The 7496-nt window shown below is 41.0% G+C and overlaps 1 long non-coding RNA gene and 1 pseudogene across 1 annotated transcript; one reads left to right on the top strand and one right to left on the bottom strand.

Moving 5' to 3' along the window:
* Positions 1-2602: 2602 nt before the first annotated feature.
* LOC109868148 (putative nuclease HARBI1) lies at positions 2603-4486 on the top strand (annotated as a pseudogene).
* Positions 4487-4602: 116 nt separating this feature from the next.
* On the bottom strand, positions 4603-5538 carry LOC109868218 (uncharacterized). The gene is made up of 5 exons (XR_002251889.2): positions 5379-5538; positions 5192-5250; positions 5056-5115; positions 4911-4973; positions 4603-4815 (listed from the first exon to the last, which is right to left on the bottom strand). It is a non-coding gene; the product is annotated as an uncharacterized LOC109868218 (long non-coding RNA).
* Positions 5539-7496: the final 1958 nt, after the last annotated feature.

The raw sequence follows: 7496 nt of genomic DNA on the forward strand, positions 1-7496 counted from the left end.
TGCTTATTTGAGCTATTCTTGTCATATGGACTTGGTCTTTTACCAAATAAGGCTATCTTCTGTATGCCACCCCTACCATGTCACAACACAACAGATTGGCTCAAACGCATTAAGAAGGAAAGAAATTCCGCAAATTAACTTTTAACAAGGCGCACCTGGTAATTGAAATGCATTCCAGGTGACTACTACATGAAGCTGGTTGAGAGAATGCCAAGAGTGTGCAAAGCTGTCGTCAAGGAAAAGGGTGGCTACTTTGAAGAATCTCAAATATAAAATATATTTAAATTTGTTAAACACTTTTTTGGTTACTACATGATTACGTATGTTCTATTTCATAGCTTTGATGTCTTCACTTTTATTTTATAATGTAGAAAATTGTAAAAATTAAGAAAAACCCTTGAGTGAGTTTTGACTGATATATATATATATATATGTATATATATATATATATATATATATAGTGATACTATGTTGATGTTGATTTCTGGACTGTTCGGTAGAGCTTGCGAGTTAAGCATTTCACTGACAATAAATCTTGAACATAAACTATAGCTACTATTAGAGATATTTCAGCATATAGTCTCATTCCAATTACATGATGATGCTTTGAAGCTGGTACTGATAACCCGTAAAAAACACATGGCACAGGGTGTATGTTTGTAAAACAATGCACATCTAATTCCTTGTCTCACAGTTACATTCTTAGAATAGAAGGCTTTGTAGACCCATGAAATTCATAGGCCAAGGCCCAAATGTAATAATTGAAGGGATTTGCCTGCCTACTGATTTAGATTGCCTTGATTAGAACCATTTCTATTTTGAGTACAAAAGTGCATCACTTCCCGTCAAGGATTTGCTGATCACTACTACAATCAACTTAATCAGAAATGTCTTTGAAAATTACAGTTACATTGTTGCATTTATTGAATGGATGGAAAACTTTAACTGTAAATAAGTATGTTATTCTGTGGTGGGGTTTAATGGTGGTTGGCATCCAATATGTTGCAGTAGCCCCTAACTGGACTATAGGAAATACAAAAAAACTTCCAAAGAACCCTACACTAAAAAAAAACACTACCCCATTCCACTACTTTGACCCTATCTGCTCCTGCAACATGCCAATGGCCTGGGAAGACAGGACACCACCAATCAACACACCCTGTAACTCTTCTGAAGTCTGACACCACAACATCTATTGTCTGTGATTTACGTTAAATTGCTATGAACGCTAAGAAGCCAACATTACTGATGCATATACCACTTGTTGGCGTATCCCTCTGTGCTGGCACAGATCTACTAATGCCTCAGCATACAACACCTTCTGCAATACTCTGACTCTGGCCACCTCAAACTGCTTCTCTCACACCGAACACTTCTGATGTCCAGCACCATGTCCACTACTACAATTAGCACATACCAATTATTTCCCCAATACTACACATTCCTTTGTATCACGATTTTCTGCACACTTCTCACACCTAGGAACTAACCTCCTACACACTGCTGCCACATGCCCATAAGCTTGATACCTGTAACAACGTAATGGGTTTGGCACAAAAACTCCTATTGGATAACTGAAATATCTAAACATTTGTCAGTCAAAGAATCAACATCAAAACTCAAACCAACAGACAACAACTCCTCTGTCTCACCACATGCGCCACCGTGCCTACGTTGCACCAACTGAGCATCACAAACACTGGGAAGCTTCCCATTCAGCTGGTCCACCTTCACATTTACTGCTACCCCAATAATCACTCCTTTCAATGGTGCCCTGTTCCTAAGAGCAAAGCATTGAACCGATCTTGCCCTGAGTTGCATGACATGGAGCACCTGCTCCCTCTGGTTGGAAGAAACACACAAATATCACAAACCCGCTACGTGTTACTTTCACCGACTCAACTCCTTTTCCATCAAGCCTGAAACCACAAATGGATCCGCCAAAAGGTAAGGATCCACTTTCTCCAAATCTCACTCCTACTAGACCAGATTCTACTTTATCATTGATGCCAGGTTTGGGCTCTGACCTATTCACCACACCTTCCACTTCACTTATCTTGCCATCACTCACTTCCATTTCACCTCCAACACTCAACTTGGCATACTGCTCACTCTGTACTTGACACCAATCTTCTTCACCCCCATCTCCCTTTCTTCCGCAATCTTCGTCAAATTCAACCTCTGCTTTCCTCATTCTCTTCGACGCCTTCTTCCTCTTTTTCCTCTTCCATTCCTCACAGCTAAAAACAGAGTACTGTCTCCTGCAGCTTTGGTAGCGGCAGTAAATCCCCACACTCATAACAGATGTTCCTGTTGTTCCCGCTTTCCACTCTACTGTGCCCACAAAATCCATGCTCCTGGATCCGCCACTGCTATGTAGTTAGCTAACGTTAGTTAATGGTAGTTAGCAAGATGCTAGCTACAACACAGACCCCAGTGACATTCCTGCTTGACCTCACTTGGAATAAAATGCACTTTATATGCCAGGAATGTAACGAATATCATTGGCATGTGTTGCTAGGACAATACAGCAGGCAAAATCTATCTGAATCGCTTCTTCTTTTTTAGTGAGTAGGAGATGAGAAAGGCTGGGACTGCCCACATGAAGTCCAGCAATGATATGGAGAATCATGTTTATGTCAAAGCCAAATCTTGTGTAAGTGAACATTTTAAATTACACACACACCTAGTAATCTCACACATCTCATCATGGATCATCAGACTACTCTGTAACATTGTATATGAGTAACTGGAATTATTGGTAAATAATGATGACCATCTCTCATCTAATAAGTATGTTATTGTTTACTTCTGAAAAAGAAGAATACTTGTTCCTGGTAGCAAGGTTGATCATTCACTTAAGGGATATTCGTCCGAACCCCACATACCTTTTCTATCTGCTATGTAGTTCTGGTTCACCTTCAGATTTTTCGAGACAGCTATTCTGTCAAGTCGAGTTACGTAATGGACTGTGTTTTGTTTTGCAGATAAAAAGGCGCAAGGAGGAGGTCCTGGGCCCTGTTTCAGAAAGCGGGTTTAGAGTTAGTTGACTCAGAGTTTAAGGAAACTTTGGGTTTTCGGTTCCACAAAGCCAGTTCAGCTTAACTCTGAGTCAGTTACTATGGCAAGAGCTAACCTGCTCACTGGCAGGTTTTCTTCAACTAACCCTGAGTTTATCCTCCTCTTTAGCTGAAGCCTGCAGACTGAAGGAGGTGTCAGACAGGAGGTGTCATCTACTGAAGAAGGTTTCATCTACTCAGACATTGTGTGTCCTTTTCTTGAAGAGCCAGTTGATATTGAAGTACAAATACTCAGCAGAAATCTCAGTCGGGAAGAGGGTGATTAGACGCCGCTTGGATGTTTTATCATTCCCTGATGATTTTCTGTTTGAGCGTTTCCGTTTTTCTGCCCAATTGATCATTCATCTGAACAATTTTCTCAGGCCTCATATTGTTCATGTGACACATCGTGAACATGCTCTCAGTTCGGAACAAATTCTTTGTGTTGCACTTAGTTTTTTTTGCCATGGGGGGTTTCTATATAACCACGGTGACGCTGAGCATATTTCCAAGGCAACCGTCTGTCGGGCTGTCAGAAATGTGACTCTTACACTGAAACGTTTACTGTACACTTTTGTGGTGTTCCCAAGTCACAGATCCACAAGACTCCAAGAATTCCACAGAATTGCAGGTATCAGTCTAAGCAATAATTAATTAATTTAGTATGAAGCTTTGAGACTTGATGCACTAATCAGTTAATTTGATATATTTTAGGATTTCCAGGTGTGATTGGCTGCATAGATGGCATTCATATTCCTATCACCACTCCTTCAGTAAATGAAGAAGAATATGTGAATAGGAAGTCTTTCCACAGCATTAATTTGCAGGTAGGCTTAAATAGTAGCCTTTGGCATTCCAAATGAAAGTTACATCAGAATACAGCTACTGCAGCTAATTACTGTTCTGCACTGTGAAGATCATATGTGATGCAGCCCACATCAGCCACGTGGAAGCAAAGTGGCCTGGGTTTGTGCATGACTTGCACATTTGTGTATACACTGAGCGCTAGATTTGCCTGTGGTGAGTTATATATATAGCTATATCCAATTGTTTCCTCCTAATGCAACTGAAAATGTCGACTGTATCCTCGTATTATCATAGGAGAGTTCGATGGTTACCTGCTTGGTGACAGAGGGTACCCCTGCCAGCCCTATTTTCTGACCCCTTACCCTGATCCTTAGCCCGGCTCGCAGCAACGTTATAACTTGGCTCACTGCAGGACACGAGCCAGGGTAGAGATGACCATTGGGATGCTCAAGGCCCGGTTCCAGTGCCTTCGTAGGCTGAGGGTCACCCCAGAAAGGGCATGTGTCATTATTGTGCCATGTGTGATTCTCCACAACATTGCCACAATTAGAGGAGATCAATGTCCTACTCAACCAGTGAACGATCCTGATAATGATCCTAACCACCCCGCTGACGCATGAGATGGAAGAGCAGTCAGAGACACAATATGCTACCATAATTTCTGATTGATCCATCACCTCCCCAGTGTCAAATAAAGACAATATGTCTTTCTTTTTATGAAGTCTTTATTTCCTGCAAGTACAAATGCAATACAGTAGTTCATATTTTTATGTTGTTCAAACAAGTAAAATCATCCACCTGTGGGCACCACACCCACCTTTAACTGATGTTCTAGCAGTTGTATTTATATTTTTATCTTTTGCATCTGCAGCCTTATGTGGTCAATTTCTAAATGACATTTTTCAATTTGTTTCTGTAAGTACACATTGTACAGCTGTTTCACAGGGAGCTATAGGAACACAAAAAAAATTACATTGAATTTCACAGTGCCAGGTCTACTTAGTTTCATGGTAAGTCATGGGTCAATGCTGAACAACAACTTACTGAGGTAAATTGTGCTGTGAAGGTGGAGGGACCCTCTTCCTCATTGTAATTTCCAGCATTGCTCTGTTAGAAAAAAATAAGGTGCAAATTTTATTATGGTACAACACTATCATCAACTGTTAGATGTTATTTTTAAGGTGTAAACCTCAATAGGCCTCTCTGTATCTTCCCTCTCTGTGGCAGCTGACAAGGTGTCTTCATCCTCCTGTAATGACAATTCAACAATTTGGGTGTTCTACTTTAACCCGTTATAAAATCTGTGGAGTATCAAGAGTACTTACAACTGCATGGATGTCTGTTATGGCAGAAGGCTCCACCAGACTGATGACACCATCAGTAACTGGTAGAAGATGAAGATTAGACAGTTCAATTATAACTTTACCCAGAAAAGTTCCCCACCTAATATGAATTTTGTTTTTACAACAGTGTGCAGGCCACATAAAAAAACATACATATATATATATATACCTCTGAGTCACCTTAAAATAGATTAGGATGTCTGAAGGACAATTAAGAATCTGGAAAAGTAACAGCAGTCAATTACAACGAATTGTACTGCTACAAGAAAATCAGTGTGTGTCACGCCCTGGTCAAAGTATATTATGTTTGTCTTCATTTATTTGGTCAGGCCAGGGTGTGACATGGGTTATTGTGGTGCGTTTTTGTCTTGGGGTTTTGTGGGGTGTCTAGCATAGTCTATGGCTGCCTGAGGCGTTCTCAATCAGAGTCAGGTGATTATCGTTGTCTCTGATTGGGAACCATATTTAGGCAGCCATATTCTTTGAGTATTTTGTGGGTGAATGTTCCTGTCTCTGTGTTTGTTGTCACAAGATAGGCTGTATAGGTTTTCACGGTCTGTTTGTTGTTTTGTATATTTAAGTTATTTCATGTATAGTTCATTTTTTCATTAAAGAACATGAGTGACCACCACGCTGCATTTTGGTCCGCTTCTCCTTCTACAGACGAACGTCATTACAGTGTGCCAAGTTGTGTCATAGATGGATGGGAGTCACTGAGGTGACACTGGCAAAAGGATGAATGTACATATAATTCATTTTAATAACTAACCTCTTATGTAGGCCCTTGTGTCCCTTCAGCCTCTGTGGTAGTGGTGGACCCCCAACTATTTTTCAGCCCTCAGCCTTTTTATATTGGCTATAATGGAGGACAAATTTGAACATGTCCAGTAAGCACACATTTGGAGACTTGTATGTACAAAGGCATTTAGGTGTTACTTTCAAATAGACAATATTAAATACTGCCCGTGTTAGGATGGCTGAAAATTCAACTTTTTTTTTTTTTTGCTTTGAAAATTTCACTAACTACTGAAATATCACATGTTGAATGTAGCCAATGAATTATGTTTAATTAGGTAGGGTAGGCTAAACAACATCACAATTGCTTGTAATGAAATTATACTGTAATGCTCCGGGTGTCGTGGGTGTGGAGTAAAACGCAGGAGACAGAGTGCAATGCTGTGCTCTTTAATTGCACCAACGCACCACAGGGTGCTCACAATAATAACGGCCGCAAACACGGGGAATGAAAAATTTACAACTGAAAAATGCACGACCAGGAACTAACACGTTCCTCTACTACAGAGCCGAAGGATACAATGATTAATCGGCCGGCTGCCTAAAGAACCCCAACTAATCATCACAAACAGGTGCTACCAATAAACATACACGGAGGGGGAGGAAAGACAATCAGTGGCAGCTAATAGGCCGGTGACGAGGCCCGCTGAGCGCCACCCGACCGGGAAGGGAAGCCACCCTCGGTCGGACTCGTGACATATACCTTACCTGTTTGGAGTATATTTTTATATTTCATCTTCAGTTGCTGCCAAGTACGTTTTGTGCTTGTTGGGTTGCTCCTGCATAAATATTAAAACACACACACACGTAATAAACATGTTGAATATGCTGCTACTGTATTGCTTTTTTTCTTGCATACACATTCATTAATATTTCTAACTCAACTGGGGTGAAGTAGGAGGTTTGAGACCTTTTTTCTCCTGTTGCCATGATGAATCATGTCATTGAATGAATTTCCCAAATGCCACTTTACCACTCTATATTGCTATAGAATGTTCACAAATGTCTTACTATACGTCATTTACAAACATTCTATGAATTGATGAAAATGTGAACAGGGCACCGCTCAAAGGGGTGTTCAGTGGGTTAGCGTTGAGTGTAGAGGTGGCTCAAAGGGGTGTTCAGTGGGTTAGCGTTGAGTGTAGAGGTGGCTCAAAGGGGTGTTCAGTGGGTTAGCGTTGAGTGTAGAGGTGGCTCAAAGGGGTGTTCAGTGGGTTAGCGTTGAGTGTAGAGGTGGCTCAAAGGGGTGTTCAGTGGGTTAGCGTTGAGTGTAGAGGTGGCTCAAAGGGGTGTTCAGTGGGTTAGCGTTGAGTGTAGAGGTGGCTCAAAGGAAAAATAACATTCCTAGTGTTTGTGACGCCCGCCGTTTGGTGATCCATAGACTGAGTGGCAATGGCGAGACTGAGAATAAACTGTCTGTTTTGTAGATTTTTGACACAGAGTTTCTATCTGATGAGGTCAGGTTAGGTTGTAGTTGCTATTCTGCTATAAA

Source organism: Oncorhynchus kisutch, linkage group LG23 (genome assembly GCF_002021735.2).
Source record: "Oncorhynchus kisutch isolate 150728-3 linkage group LG23, Okis_V2, whole genome shotgun sequence".
Taxonomy (NCBI): Eukaryota; Metazoa; Chordata; class Actinopteri; order Salmoniformes; family Salmonidae; genus Oncorhynchus; species Oncorhynchus kisutch.